General features: G+C 27.3%; 1 long non-coding RNA gene across 2 annotated transcripts; it reads left to right on the forward strand.

Moving 5' to 3' along the window:
• Positions 1-9,300: 9,300 nt before the first annotated feature.
• On the forward strand, positions 9,301-13,629 carry LOC129966064 (uncharacterized). Of its 2 annotated transcripts, none has more exons than XR_008784250.1 (3): positions 9,301-9,635; positions 11,817-11,974; positions 13,246-13,629. It is a non-coding gene; the product is annotated as an uncharacterized LOC129966064 (long non-coding RNA). The 2 variants fall into 2 exon arrangements; XR_008784251.1 differs by lacking the exon at positions 9,301-9,635 and adding an exon at positions 11,330-11,690.
• Positions 13,630-17,523: the final 3,894 nt, after the last annotated feature.

The following is a 17,523-nucleotide window of genomic DNA, read 5'->3' on the forward strand; positions in this document are numbered from 1 at the left end:
AAAGCATCAGTTGATCCTTATGCATATTAAATAAATTTGTTAAATACAGAACTGGAGTATTTTTTTTTTATTTTTATTCCTTGAAATTGCAATTTAATCCTCTTAATATATATGGTGTGCCATTTTTCTCAAATTTTGCAATCAGTTGCCTACAAAACTAATGCTGAATAGTTGGCAAGTTGATTCAGACCAACGTCCCTTTCTAAAGTTTCACGAGAACTGTTTTAGAGACGAATTTGAACTATCGTCAGGTAACAAAAAGAGTTTTGACGACACCTGAGTAAAAACCTTCCCCTCCTAACTTTTACGTTTCAAAAGGAAATATATCTTTCATGGAATTTAGCATTCAACAGGTTGGCTAGTTTTTTTTTTATATGTGGCTAGTTTTGGTTGAAATGGACCTCAAATTCCCCGATTATCATTCTTGAAACCTCAGGGCCACAACAGCTTTTTAGATTTTTAGATTGCTCAAATACTATTCTCCACTGCTGCAGCAATTAAAATAAGAACTTATTGAAGTAAAATGTCTTGTTTAAAATGCAAAACTTAATATATAGATTTCCTCTACTGCTTCCAAAGTGAAAATAGTTTTGTCAGATGTTGAACGCAATGAGGCACTAAAAAAGATGAAAGTTTTTATCATTATATTGAATGATTAAGATATTAAGAATAGCTATTCAACATGTACACCCTCCCTCGACTTTGATGTTTGTAGATATTTTCTAAAAATGAATGACAAGTTGTTGAAACAATTCAAAAAGTTATTAATCAATGTAAGTAAGAGAGAGTTTTTAATTTTTTTAGATTGAATGATGGTATTGCAAAGTTGAAAACTGATCCTCCTATGTCATCCCTCAAATGTATGCATTTTCTCTTCTATCATTTACACGAATGTTACCATATACACGATATCTCTATCATTATCGGCAGAAAAAAAAATTACGACTATCAGAATAGAGAATCTTTTGTGCATACCTGGTGCACAGCGATAATATTTTTTTTTTAGTTTTTTAATGTTTTCTTCAATTGTTTAAAAACTGCTGTCATTTGATTTGTAAACAAATTAAAGGATCTCTTGTTGGTTGCTAATTGTGGTTGTAGATATTTTTCTAAACATGAATTTCAAATTGCTCAAACATTTCAGGAAAAATATTTGCCAGTTTAATTCAATTCTTAATTCCTTTAGACTGAATGATGACATTTCAAAGCTGGAAAACTGATCACCCCAAGCCATCCCTCAAATATATACATTCACTCTCCTGTCATTCACACGAGCATTACCATTTAACAATCACAATTTCTATTCGAATTTGATTTCTATCATTTATAATGTGATAGAAATTAGAATAAAGACTCTTTTTTCCGCACGCCAAATGCAACGCTAATGTTTTTAGACTCCAAGAATTGCTTCCCTTGGTTTTTAAACAAATCAGAGGATTTCTTATTGGTTGCCAATTATTGAAACGAATTCTTTTCAAAGTCACTCGAAAAGAATGTGGATACTTTGCTGTGTTACTATACTATTTGCTGAGAACTACTATTTGCCTCTTAGATTACTGGATACATTACGTGTCAATCATATAGCTCCTCTTCTGTTGGTAAGATATTTCTAACTACAATTTCACTTTTTTTTGCTCAACATGATTTGTCTTACCTGCTATTGCTTTGAAGACTCAAGCCATAAGGATTAGGAAAACCCAAAAAATTAGCTATATTAATCATATCCGGAATTGATTTTTCTGACTCACACAATCATTCTAGTTTCTAAATTACTGAAAAGTTTCGCTTCTCTATAAATTATATAAACAAATAAATCTACATAAAAGGCGAATTAAAAGTTTACAGATGCTTTTGAGTAAAGAAAACTTTTTTTTAAACATTGAATCTAGTTTATAATAGCAGTTCGTATGCTGCAAAGACGAATCGAATTGAAGATTAAATGAGTGATTAATATTTGGGGCACTTAGTGATAAACATAGATCTAAAAAAAAACATTTTTTCTTGACATTTTTAAATAAGTTAATAATAATACAACTAGTCGACTAGGAATTAAACAGATAGAAAGGAAAAAGTCCATTTCTAATCAATGGTCAAACTCTAACCAGGCATTTGATCGGAATCTATTTGATCTATTTGATCGGAATTTGGGTCACGAGTCACTGAGCTATTTTGCAAGTTGTTATGAAGTAGTGAAACATTCCTTAGTTTATTTCTTGTATCCTTACCAACAAAAAACTTAATGAAAAAATTAATAAATGGGTATTACCAGTATTTAAAACTAAATTATAATAACAGATTTCCCATTGGGAAATACTCTGATTGAGAACATTATTGAGCCGATTTATTTTAATCAATTTGAGAAAAAAAAATTTTACTTTATACATATAAAAAAATTTTTTTCTTTCAATAAGAAGAAGAATTTCAAATAAACTTTGCTTTTAAATTAGAAAAACTTAATCCGAAGTTTTAAGTGAAATAGTTGAGTTTTAGTGAAATTATTGAGCCGATTTATTTTAATCAATTTGCGAAAAAAAATTTTACTTTATACAAATAAAAAAAATAATTTTTCTTTCAATAAGAAGAATAATTTCAAACAAACTTTGCTTTTAAATTAGAAAAACTTAATCCGAAGTTTTAAGTGAAATGGTTGATAAATTTGCTAAAATTAAAGCAAGGAAAATAAAGTTATTTTTTGTTTCTCTTTTATATTAATATTAATAAGTTAAATATTGCTATTTAGATAAGAATATGTGTTGGTTCTATTATTTTATGCCTTAAATATTTTAATTAAATATTACGTATTAAATATTTTATTTATTTAATCATTTCTTTTTTTTAGTTGTTGTGACCAATTCAACAATTCTGTCCTCGGACACAACATATAAAAATCTGAGGATTACAGGATATAATTAGAGAGTTAGAAATCCGATAATTCCTTCTAAATATTTTATTCATTCTCTGAACTAATTGTTAGGAAATATCTTTAAAAAAAACCCATCGTTTTAAATTTATTTAGTTGTCTCGTTAGACTTGAAATAGTTAAAAATATTCCATTTGAAAAAAAACTTGTTTAAAAGTTTCACACCAAAACTTTCAAAAGCTAAAGCAATTTACAAAAATATAAAGGTTTCCATATTATACAATAAAATCTTGACTATCTTGTGTCCACATTAACCATCTAGGTTTAAAAAATAATTCTTCGTAAACAAAATAAAAAATAATTTACTTTGTCAAAGAAGCCTGTTACAATCTTCCAGTATACAGTGCACCTAGTACAAGGTGGTTCATGAAAAGATCGTATTTCCACATTCTATATTAGGGGGTTTATTAATTAATTAATTATAATAATTAATTAATTAACTATATTAATTAATTAATTAATTATAATAATTAATTAATTAACTATATTAATTAATTAATTAATTATAATAATTAATTAATTAACTATATTAATTAATTAATTAATTATAATAATTAATTAATTAACTATATTAATTAATTAATTAATTATAATAATTAATTAACCTACGTTGGAATTTTTTTACATATAAGATTATGTACTTTCTCTATATTAGAGTTCATGATATCATGTTTCTTTTTTGCAATTAAACTATGCATTATAATTTTTTTAATATCATGCAATAGTTTTCCTTACAAATTTACCCATTAAGTAAATTTATAGGTATCAGTTAAACTTCATCAGACATAGTATTCCGTCTCTTGGAAAACAATAGAAAGTAGAAAAAAATTTGTAAGAGTTAAAGTACCTTTTTGGATGAAATATTCAACAAAAGAGAAGTAGTTTTTTCGTATACACATTTAGATTTTTTAGCTCGATGACACGAAGTTTTATATCTTTTATCGCGATGCTGTAACTTTCAATTAAGAAGAATCGATTCATCTTTCATTCAAAAACTCATTTCATATAATTTTTATTGCAGTTTAATTCGTATTTTTAAATTAGTATACAGCAAATCTGACATGCAATATCATGTTGCTCAAACTACTATTAGGATTTTTTTCCTATTTTCCACAGTCTTAAGAAAAAAATTAGGAATAAGATGTTTAAGTAACAAAAAAGTGAAATATAAGTTACTTGTGAAGCTGTAATATGTTTATATAATGTTTGGTAATTTACTTTTGTATAAGTACTAATTTAATGATAGATTTCAAGTAAAACTGTTTTTGATGCCAATCAGAGGGGATAAAATGACTGATAATTAAATCGTTTGTTAAATAATACTAATTATATTAGTTAGCCATACAAAGGGTCAATTTTTTTCTAATAAAATCATATCTTTGAAGTTGAAACTTATTTAATAAAATATATTCATTTACCTTATTAAATTTGATTAATTAATAAATTAATACCTTAGTTATATTTTATAATCAGGAATCGAGATTTTTTTTCTTTCTTTTTCAATGACAAATTTAGCAAAAACTTAAGGCAAACAAAATTTTTATCAATAAGTCTTGATAGATAATTATCTAAAAATATCATTATTACTAATTAATTATTAATTAATCCTATCGTCAAAACTACATTACGTGGTCTATCATATTCATCAATATTATTTGGATTTGGTTAGCTATTTTATCATTCAAGCTCCAATCTCATAATAATTTCAGAAACATAAACAATTTTAAATGAAATCTATATTAAAATAGTCTATTTTGAAGAGTGTAAAGTCAATTATTCCTCTTCTCTTATAGACTTGTTTTGGTTTTACACTCAAAAGTTATTTGAGTTATATCCTTCATGATAGGTTGGATCAGTGTGGATTGCATTTAATAATATATAATATTTTAATTGAAATTATAAACATATTATCAATTGAAAATAATAATATGTAATTTCAACTATTAATATATTTTTGGCTTCTGAAGTTATTAAAAGATTGTAGATCAGAGGCGATAAAATAATTTGCCATAAGCATATAATTAACAATAAATTTGGTGGTCAACTCACGGAAATGTTTAAAATGATGGTATTTGAGTTAATGTAACTGTTTAGAAAATTCTGTTGATGCCGCAGAACTGATAAGGAAAAGAATTATAGATTTTCTTTCCAGAACTTCCACGCAGGTCAAGGGCCACGGTGGCCTGGTGGTAACAGACACGGCTTAGGAGCCGGAAGGTTCCAGGTTCTAAAATCGATTCCACTGAAGAACAATCGTGTGTACGTTAATCCGTCTGGACCACACGTCCTCCTACTGGTGTGATGTGGAAAAATGGAGAGGGCGGTGCCAGCTCAGGTGCTGCTCTCGTCGTCTGACCGCGATTCGAAACTAAGAGGTCCATCACAAAAGATAGCTTGTTCTATTTTAAAACGGGACACTAATATAACTAAACTCATCCGGAAATTCCTAACTGTTCAAACGGAATAAGGTTGTAGCAAGGAAAAGTTATTTGAAATTGCTATTGATATATTTTTTTTAAAATCCGACAGCATTTACTCCTTTTGTTTATATTTACATTTCGTGCATTTTTTGATAAAGGTATTTTAACGAGCACACAAAAATAATTTCTTCTTTGTGTCGCACAATCATGTATTCTAAAAGAAAATCAATAAATCGATTTAAAAACATCCCAAACAATTTTCCAAGTTGATGTTTATGAGTTCGTAGTTTTGATATTTTCCACCGATAATTTCGAAAACTATTACTCAAAGAAAATGGATTTTTCGTCGTCTGTAAAAATAAAAAGCAATAATTTTTATGACAGTAATTTTACTGTCGTGCTATTTTTCTGCAATTTTCGTCATTATTTAATTTTTTTTTTTACTTTAGAAAAGAAAACTTATATGAAATAAACATCTTTATTATTTTTCAGTAGTTTAGAATGGCAACACACGCAAGTAAATAAAACCAAAAACTGAAAATGAATGCAACTTTTTTTAGTTGCTCCAAAGTGGCAATATGAGAGTAAATGTATCCAGTGCTTGAAATTTATATAATTTTCATTCAATAGAAATAGCAATGCGCATAATAAAATAATCTTTGTAAAAAATATGATTTTTTAAAAAAATTTCATAGTATCATGGAGTAAATGGTGCATGAATATAGGAAAAGAATAAGAGCTTGTTGTCGACAAATTAGTAATCCATTAGAATCATATTTAGTCACGGCAAAAATGCAATTCGATTGGATTATTAATTCAAAATTTGATTTAGATGTCAGATAATGCAACTAAGTTTTTAGGAAGTTCATTAAGTGAGTTCTAGAGTTAGTTAATCATATTAACGTCCCGTTTTTAAGCAATACAAGGGCTATTTTGGGACGCACCTGGTCATTTTGAACCTCGGTCCGATGACGAGGACGACACCTGAGATGGCACTCCCTTCTCCACACCACGCCACACCAGCGGGAGGACGTTTGGCATTGAAGGATTTAACGTGCAACAGACTCCCTTACACGACGGTTCTTCAGTGGAATCGGGTCTCAAACCTGAAATCCTACAGCTCACGAGCCGAGACCTTATCACCAGGCCACTGCAGCCCGTGAGTTCTAGAGCTCGATAGTATAAACCGGATGTTGGTGTGAAATGAAGTAAGTCTTAAAAAAGTTTTAATCAATATTAAAAAATAACTAATTAAATTAAAATTAAATAGTGCTATAAAAATATTCTGAAAAAAAATGAGTTAAAAAAGATTAATACAGTAAAATTTCTTGTATATCTGTTCGGATTATTAATGTTAAAGGAAGGATCATGAAAACCTCCGAGTTTCCTAGTCTAGTTTCAATGAAATTGATTCTTTTTATCAAGAGTTTGACACAAATCTACTCTTTTGGTCTCTGGACTACGTCCAGACTCTTTTTTCTGAATCTAGATCAAATAATGGAAAAGTGTTGTCTGTAAGATATCGAAAAACAGGGAAGAAAATTGGGTGAATATTTCGAAGAACGTAAATGAACGAAGGAAGGTAAAAGAAGGTAAAGAACGTAAAGAAGGTAATTCGAAAGAAGGTAAATGAACACAATCATTAAATAGTTTGACCATAGGATTTGGAGAAAAATCAGTAATAATACACATTCTTCTATAATACTAAATTATTCTTTTTCAATTACAAGAAATTGAAAAAATTTATCACTGAAAAGAAAAATGGAAAATTCCAAGCAAATCGATTAAAATCCTTTTTTTCAAAACTTTAAATATCTTCGAATAAAATGAAATTTTTAAATAGGTCTTAATCCCTTGAGTTAAAAGTAATGAATCAGGACTGGTTTTAATAAGAAATTTGTCTCTCAAAATTGGAAATATTCAGAGTAGATATCTGCTTTGAGTGGATGATTGAGCTTAGAAAGGATGATGGTCGCTCTAAGAGATTTCTCAATAAAATATTTTGCTATTATTTTTACTGTTTATTTCTTTTGAGTTAATTCATTTACATTTGGTACATGAGGGTTGCTGTTAAAAAATAAGAAAGAAAAATTCGTTACAAGTCACTTTCTTTAAAATGCAAATTCTGGTTATCTCCTTTTTTAATATAAATAATTTACTATTATAACTAAGTACCGCTAACATAAATTAGGGATACTTTTTCAACCTAATCAAAAAGAAGAGAATTGCGATTGTACGGGTGGATCCTAGCACAGCCCACCTCTTGGCGTCTTTTTGAATTCTCGCCAAACGAGTGGCGATAACGTCGCCAATGTAGCAATCTAGACGGATTTTTTTTATTTATTTTATTTATTTCATTTTTTATTATATTTATTTTTATTTATTTATTTATATGTATTATTATTTATTTATTATTTTATTTTATTATTTATTTATTTAATTTATTTATTATATTTATTTTATTTTATTTATTATTATTTATTTATTTACTTATATTACTTATATTATTTATTTTACTATATTACCCGATTGTACTTGCTAATTCTGGTCTCTTTATACAAGAGGCATTCACTTTACTCGTCGTTCAATAATTAGTTTCTAAAGCATCAGAGTTGGACATATAATTCAAATTGCAATATTACTCTGAAAAATACAAAGAATCGCATTTCATGTTATGTGAATCAATAAATGCATTTCTGAACCTAAACTTTTATACAGTTATATGATATAATTTATGATCTTAGTAATTATATTTAGTAAAAAAATTTTCACACCTTACCATCTTATATAAAATACGATTATAATGGACTTCTACGATTATAATGGAAACCGTGTTATAAAACCCTGCAGATCACTATTTTAGATTATTTCAAAAGACTGTGCTGTGGAAAATCCATCAATCAACGCATGCCACTTCCTCAAATCAGTTGTTGAGTAGCCTATACTAATAAATTTATTTTAAAAAAAATTAAGTCATTCTGTTTTTGGCGTTTAAAACAGTGATTTTTTTTTTTTTTTTTTTTGTAGAATGTTAATGTATCAAGAATATTTTACTAATTCGGAGGGGAGATTGCCTGAAAAATTTAGACAGTAAATTTTTTTCAGTAATACATTTATTCACTGGAACAATTTTTTTTTTTTTTTTACTTCACTTAGAATGCTTTTTAGTTGTAACTATACGCTATCAATAATGAGTGAGTGAGAAATCAGCAGTTAGACATAAATGCAGTGAACATATCTAATTATAACAAAAATTGGAAAGGAGTATTCATTTTATTTTTATTAAAAATGAAATATTTTACCTAACATTTTAAAAATAAATTTCGTTATTATTTTTTCGAACACGAATTATTTACTTATAAGTGAACTCCAAGTCATTTAATTAATTTCAAGAAAACATTTATTCAATCCAGAATAGTTCAAAATTCGAGATTGCCGTCCTGTCATTTTATTGTAAGAACCACATGCCAAATTTCAGCTATCAACTTCACTACGTTTTGTGTTATCCAATGCACATACACATAAATCTAATTATAAAAATGTTTTTTTGTTTTAAATATAAAACGTAAAAATTAATCAAAATCAAACTTCGATTTTTGATGGTAGTAATTCTTTCAACATGTACATATCAATCCATATACGAGAAAAAAAAAGAATTCTAACAAAATCTATAAATTACTTTTTGGGTATTTAGCTAGAGAAAGCTATAAAAAATGATTACTTTTAAAAACCTTCGACCACTACTACATGCAGAGGTAAAATTCAAGCTGTTCTTTTTCCACGAAACTTCGTTATTACTATATTATTTCCTTTCTGCCAATGCAAGCTTCAAAGAGGAAAAAGATGAAGTGTCAATAAATTTAAAAGCATCAAAGTTGACATAGCATATCTCATCTGTTTCCTCTAGAGAATAAACTTTTTTTTCCTTCTTCTTTTTCATTCCTTTTATTATTCTTTTTCGCGCCCATTTTAGAGATAGTAGACATAATATTATTCCCTGCAGGTTATTAAAATGTAAGGAAAAAAAATCGTCTGTTCATCTGTTCCTTGTTTCTAAGTAGGTCGAAACGGATTTATTTTGCGCAGACGATTTTGAAACTTAGCAGAGCAAAGATTTTCTTTAATTATTACGTCTTAATGGCTGATGGTAGCATAAGCTTGACTGATGTTTACTAGGAATTCATATCAGAAATGAAAAGGTTACGTATCTAATCTTGCAATTTCACTATCTAATTACAGAACAACAACAGTATTACCGCGAGAGAAAATTTAAAAGCAACTGTGCACTGAAAGAGGTAAGCTTCATCTATAAAATGGTTTGATAAATTTTTGTCATTGCTATTTCCAACTTTTTGGGAGAATTTCCAAAGTTTTCTTTTCAGAATTTATATTAACAAAGAATAAAAACATTATGCTTTTTGTACTATAATTATTTTTAATTTTATGTAATCCGCGATTTTTCGAATGCTTCCTTTTTTGAAGTATTATTCAAATTTATAGTTTATTCTATATTTTTTAATTAGTATTTTCATTTCAGAGAACTTTATATAATTTTGATAGATTTTTAAGTAGATTTTGAATAAGAAAATTTCTATATTTTAATTTTGTTTTTATGAAGTAGACAGTAAATTTTCGTGTCATTTCTATCTTTCTTAAGAATTCTTTAATTTAATTATTTTTCTTTACTTTTATAAACATTTTGATTTTATCAAAAATTTTATTATCAAATAAAACATTTTCATCAGCCACTGAATTGAAAATTTCCTAGTTTTTATATGGTAATTTACCTTGATATCTTTCCATATAGTGGTGTCACAAAATTTATTTTTACACCATATTAAATCTCAAAATTTTGCTTTCCAGTGACTAAATTTCATTGCTAAATTATTTATCTCATTTAAATATTTTTTTTTTCAAAATGAATTATATACATAATTTGAAGCAATGATTTTTTTATTTTCGAAGAACAAGAACGGAATATGAGCCAGCTCTGGTTAATTTATTAACTCAAATTAATATTAATGAATGAATTTTAATTAATATGCTTGTTGTCAGAACATATTAATTTACAGAATTCTGGAAGAACATTAAAAGAAAATCTTAAAAGCAATCATTTAACAATTTTAATTTATTTTAGTTATTTTTATATCCATTTTTAATTAACATTTATTGATTTGGGTTTTTGATGATTTATTAACTAAAAATTAACCACGTCTTAATTGTTTCTGTTACTATTTAATTAATTGTCTCAAAAATTTAATTAAACTTTATTTATGTATCAGCATTCGCAAACGAAGTATGCAGTACTAACGTCTGAAGGAGATAAGCATTCGAACGTTTTTAAAAATCGTTTGGTTTACTTAATCTTTTTTTTTTGGGGGGGGGAATTGGAAAATTTTATTTTAATTACTCTTTATTAAAACATTTTACTTAGACGATTGCATATATTACACAGACGAAGTTTTTATATTAAGACTATAAAATCAGGAAATATTTTAAATCTGTGCAAAGATGGGTATATTATTTCGGTTAAAATAAGACTGAATAAAAATTCAAAAAATATTATTTAAAATCTTGTTTTATATTAATGCGTTGGTTGAAGCTACGACTGCATTTCCAAAAAGCTACTGTTGTCTTAAAATAAAAATTTCTAATTGTTATAGTATTCGTATTATTATATCATTTTAAAATCTTCAGTTAACCGTATGTACTTCGATTTCAAGATATATCTAATTATTTTTTATTTTATTATTATTTTATTTTATTCTTTTTTGGCTCGATAATGTGTCGGTCTTAAATTAAGCAAGAATATATAATTTATTATTTCTGCATTAGAGAAAAACATAATTTATTTCCACAATAAATAATTCCATCAGAAAAATAAGTAAAGAAAAGAAAATAATTTAATTCGCAATAAAAACTCAATTTTTTTTCGATTTTAAATCACTTTAATCTAAAGTTTGTAATCATTCACAAATGTTTAGTTTGTTTAATATATGGCAGTCTCTTTTGTTTTTCTGCCAATTTAATTTTAAGATAACAATTAAGTGAGAGGCAATTAATGAATTTAATTATAACAAGAATTAATTGGCTAACACTAAATATGCAACAAAAGAAATATGTTCTGTATCCATTTCAATTTGAATATTCATAAATTAAGTGCTCGTGCACTTTGGAATTTCTGCTCAAAACGATATCTAGGACAATAGGTGAAAGCAATACGAAGTGTTTTGTTATTTTTATCAGGCGTTATCGTTTCAATTCTTATTTACTTTTCGATGTTTATTGTTTCATCTATTGGCATGCGTTTTTTAAACGCAACCACGCAAAGTTTTTAAACCTAACACGAGGTAGATGTTTGAATTCTAGCAACCGCGCCTGTTTTTCAGTCAATTCAATTCTTATCTGCAGTAAAAGAGTAAAACTTGCCAGCTATTAAATGGTATGAAGCTTACTAAATTTTTTTCTTCTTTCAGAGATTAGATCTAAAGTAGTATTTTATGGTTGAATTTTGACATTTGAGATCTTTGCTAGAAACTGTTTCCTTTTGGATGTTATTACTTGTAAGTGGGCAAAAAAAGAAAATCTAGACTCCATTAACAACTGAATAAAGAACATAGAGACATTAAATCAGGTACCTTATTTTGTATTTTATTTTTACTAGAGAGGGATGATAAATTTAATATAGTATTTATTTCTTGTTTATTAAAGATATATTTGACACGAAAATGATTTTAAACCGGATCTAAATGTATTCCCGAATAAAATGTAAATATAAGTCAAATTTATTACAATTTTTAATAAAAGTTTAATGTATTATTTAATAGCAAATTTTTTTCTTATGGACTTCGGAAATTTAAATGTTTCCAAGTAAAATCAGATGATTTATAATAACAGATTATTAAATTAATAATTTTAAACTTTATGAATTTTAATTCATGCTTAAAATGTTATAAAATTTATGCGCATATATGATTATATTAAGAAATCTGTATAACTCTTGTATTTTAAGCCATATATAGAAATCTGGAGCTTAATTCATATTTGTCTTATTAAGTATGCCTTTATATATTTTATTGTATCGACGTAGAGTTATATTTTAACATTACGACATCTATATGTTACTAAGGACATTATTTAAAACATCCTTAATGAGAATAACTTCCGAATAAATTTTCATGCATACGTACCATTAGGAGGAATATTATTATATTATATTTAAATTATTTTTAAAAATAGCTGAAAAAACTATTTATCATGTATTGATTTCTTGTAGTTTTTTTATAACATTAAAATTTGGGGAGTTATTTTTGACACTAAAACATTTAAAAAAGATAACTTAATTTCATTACTTCCCAAATCCTTTGAATGAATATCATTTTTCTTCTTGAATTATATAATTAAATTAATCGTTCAATTTAAATTGAATTCAAATACCAAGAATGTAATTATAATTTGTTTTCTGAATACCCCTTTTACATAGACTATAAATAATCTATGTAGCTTTTAAAAATAATAATATAAATCAATGTATATTTTAATAAATCTATCATCTTTAATGTCAAATGTATTATCTTCTACAAGTATTTAACGTCATATTTTCTTGTAAATGTAATTCAAAATTATAAAACCTTTATAGAAGTAAATAAACCCTTTATGATAATGAAATATACTATCATTGATGCTAAAAGGTTTCCAAGCCTTTAGAAATAATGAAAAGAGTTTTAAAGGATGGAAATAATGAATAAAGAATATAACTCCACAGGTGTTTTTATATATCAAATTAATGGAATAAAGAATAAAAGATTTCTCAATGACATGCTTACCTAAAATCTTTTTAGAAATTTTATTTCTCTTCTATATAGCCTAATTTTGTGAATTTTAATGAAAAGTGTCCTTTTTCAGGTTATGAGTGACCATGGCTTTCAGTTTAGTAGAGCTTCAGAACAGAATGCTGATAGTTCTTATTGCAGCAAATTTGCTCTCAATGTACATCACATATCCTAGCACAAGACCCCTCGTCCTTTTCTTCACTGCTCTAACATGCCTGTGTTCATTCACATTTTCCATGAGAAAGTACATTCTGAATTTATTTGAAGCAGCAGAAAGCTCTTTCGCTCTGAAAATTCACGATGAATTATAACCTTCAATGAACTTTTCATTCATCATCAGAAACTAATCATTATTATTCATTTACTCATGAGCACTTCATTTGTTATGTTATTAAACTGTGTAAAGGTTTAATATTGATCTGAATTGTAATAAAAATGCTTTATTAGTGTTTGAAAACTTGATTGTGTTGAAATTTTATTTTCATTAATAAAAAACTGTTACAAGGTTCATTTTATTTACCTCTTCATTTACTCATTTACAAGAAAATATCATAATGAGTAAATGAAAGGTATAAGATTAAAAATTATGATAGAATTTAAGTAATTTGTTTTCATTATTCAAAATTTTTCCAATATCTGTCAACACCATTCTCCAATATAATGCTAAAAAAGTGAGCAAAGTATCAGATGTAATGATTACTTATGAACCTATTTCAGTCTGTTTTATTATATTTTTTTTTAAGTTCATTATCTCCACTTAGGGTAAAGATCGTATACAACTGAACAATAAAAAATGGTTTATCAGTTTACTTTCAGCTGATTTATCTTAAAATATAAATTTTATCTACGTCGTAATGAAATACACCAACCAATAAAAAAACAAGAATGAAATTCCGAATAAACACACAGGATTTATTTCATAACAAATAAGAAAAAACATCTTTGTAAACAGCTGCCGAAACTTTAAAAACTGATAATTTCCGAAGCATTATCTCCATTTTTGTCTTTTGCTAATTTTTTCAAACATCAGAACATCATATCGGAAGATAATAATAAATAAATAACCAGCGAAATTAGACTTCTCAATATTTTCTCGCTTGCTCTTTAATAAACTTGCCAAGGCAGAGAACGTTTTACATGGCATTGGCTAAGATAGTTACAAAATATTAATTTTTGGCGTGAATTTAGTATTTTTACTGAATCGTGTCATCCTTGACGAATTATTTGGCTATTAATCCCTAGCATGCGTTAATAGTAACCAGAAATTTATCTATATTCAAATTTGTGTTTTAGACAGGTTTTTCTCCACCGATTGAAACAAAAATTTGACAAAATTACACTTGTATTCATCAACTTCCCCATACCAAATTTCATATATTTTCTTTTTGCTTTTGAAATATCGCGCTTACATGTATCTGAAAGTACAGACCGACAGACAATCAATGTGTATTTGGATTTGGCTCAAAATTTGAAAGGCGTTTACATTAATTCTCTAATACACTTGTCATGCCAGAGGACGCTTTATATGCATTCAATAGTTACGAAATATTAAATTTTGACTTGAATTTAGCATCTTTACTGAATCTCTCGTGTGATTCTTGGCAAGTTTTTGGAAATTAATCCTTATTTGGTTTTCAGAATCGTTCTTCCCAAAAGATTGAAATAAAAATTTGGCATGAAATTACACTTGTTGCCACAAATTCCCATACTAAATTTCATATATTGATGTCATTGCGATTTTGAATTTTCGCATTTACATATTTCTGAAAGTACATACCGGCAAGACAGTTAACCCGTAGTTAGATTTGCTTTAACATTTCACAGGTGTCCACACTATACATGTTAAATCTGTGTTCCAAATCTTATCTATCTAGCTCTCTCCGTCTAGTAGTTATCGTATTAACTTATATTCGATCAGATGGAATGACTCTCAACAGATTTTACTCAAAATCTGATAGAAATCTGTAAATTTAGTATAAAGACCTTATAACAAATTTTAACCGTCTAGCTTAAAGCGTTTTTGTGTTATCTTAGCAAAAGACAGATGGACGGACTTTTTCAAAAAATATGTTTTTTGAACTCAAGGTGGTCTAAAATATGAAGAGCCTTCAAGATCTCGAGTTTGAATTTTTTGACGGTTACTGTATTTTCTCTATACTACATATATGAGAAAGTAACAAATTATTTTTACATTAAAAATAACGATAACACATTTTAGCTTTATACTTGGAATTCTTCAAATCGAAATATAGAAGGAAAACAAGAAAAGAATGAATTTTACAAAGTTGTTAATCAATTTTTAGTTAAACTACATTCTTTACATTTTTCAATAAAAGACAAAATATTTATAATGATTTTATATACTGTAGCTGGTTGTGTGTATTTAAGCCAAGGAAAGATGTCTTCTTGTCTCTTTTCTTATTTTTTTTGCACACACACACATATAACAACACATGGACGATGACTTCACATATATAAGGTAACACATAATATCATATACAATTAAAGTAGAAATTGCCGCTAACAAAGAGCGAACGAATACTTCTTTTTGCCGCTAACAAAAGAGCGAGCGGTGCCTACTTGCACCAGTTTCACACCAACTCTCAGGGAGAAGTCTTTACAAAAACAGCTTAAGTGCGCCTCCCCCACATTCCAAACATACATATGGGTTAGCGCATACTGCGCCATCTATGTTCAGTATTAATCTTTACTGTATGAATAAATATACAAAGAATAAAAAATACAAATAAAGTAATTAAATAAAAACAAAATATTATAAATAATAAAATCACATAAACATATACCATTAAGTAAAAACTATTTTCTATTAGCGAAAAGTTCATCAAAACAATTATTGGAAAAAGTAGTTTGTGATTATGCCTCAAAATGATTAATCAAAAATAATAACACAAAGATAGAATTTTTTTTTCTAAATTCAGAACATTCACAAGCAAATAATCAGTAAAATGGAAGGTCCACTAAAAGCTGTCAACATGTTTTTCTACACAATCAAAGCTTTTAATCGATTTCTCATTTTACATTTAGACATCTGTTGTTTGAGCTAATTGATACCAACGTAGCACAACAATGTAGATTTTCTTTCTTTAGTGCAATAAATCAATAATAAACTTTCTTTTGTTTCTTTTTGCATTCAAAATTGCATTATTTTCTTCTTAAAATTTATTACTTGACAATCGTTAATGCATCTGAGAGTGAATTGCTCTAATGGTTTGTTTGCAAAATTTGGTTCTTGCTGCGTGTACTTAATTGACTGTTTGAGATCGTATGCAGTTTTTTACTACAAAACACATTATTTAAATGTGTCGATAAGCTGGCAAAGTACTTTTCATTCGGCAATTGAAAATTAATTTATCGTGTTTATTATTAAAATATTAGAGGCAAACTTATTAAACTTTTAATCGCAATGTATTTCGGTGAAACAAAGCCAGACTTTCCGCTGAAACCAAAAGAAGTTTTCAAAAACAATGCATTTCAAAAAATTTCTGAATTCTTAATAATAATGGGATTGCCTATTTCGATGCATTTTTACAAAAATCAAAAACTTCCAGGTTGCAAAAAATTGTGGATAGTTTTAGTAAATGCTATAAAACTATCAACTTTTGTCATTGCCTCATATTATATCCGAATGACATCTACATCAGCAACTGGTCAACTTGTATTTTATGCATGCATATTCGGAGGATTTATGATAAATGTCGTTGCTTTCTTAAAATCAAAAGATATTAATATGTATCTTCACAACATTTCCAAATTGTCTTATGCGTTATGTCCGAATGTTCCAGTTGGAAACAAACTCGTCAAATGGCACATGCGAATTCATATGTTGGGACTTTTGATAGTTTCGGCTTTCATGAGTTTTTATTTCTTTTATCAAGAATGGAAAAACCTCAGTGAAGCTTTTACGCTTCCATTCGCATTTTTAAATTCGTTCCGAGATTTGAGCATCAGATTCATATTTTCTTGTATCATTCTTTCGTTTACGTTTAGTGCAAATATCAGTGGAACGATGTTAATGCTTTGTGAAAATACTTACATGACTCTCAGCAACATAATAAAATCTTACAGAAAAAGACTTCTAAATAAATTTAAGTCTGAAAATTATATGAAAGAACCTATGACTATAGACATAAAAATGCTGAACATGATAACGAAACAAGTAGTACAAGCAGACAATACTTTGAATATGTGTACCTTGCTACTGTATGGAATGTTCATCTGTATGTTTTACATCACAATTAGCATAGCTTTGTCAGAAGAAGAGAGTTTAAAAACGAAAGTGGTCAAATGGTACATTTCGTGGAATTTCCTCATAGCCATTTATCTATTCAGT

The sequence above is a fragment of the Argiope bruennichi genome, chromosome 4, assembly GCF_947563725.1.
Source record: "Argiope bruennichi chromosome 4, qqArgBrue1.1, whole genome shotgun sequence".
Taxonomy (NCBI): domain Eukaryota; kingdom Metazoa; phylum Arthropoda; class Arachnida; order Araneae; family Araneidae; genus Argiope; species Argiope bruennichi.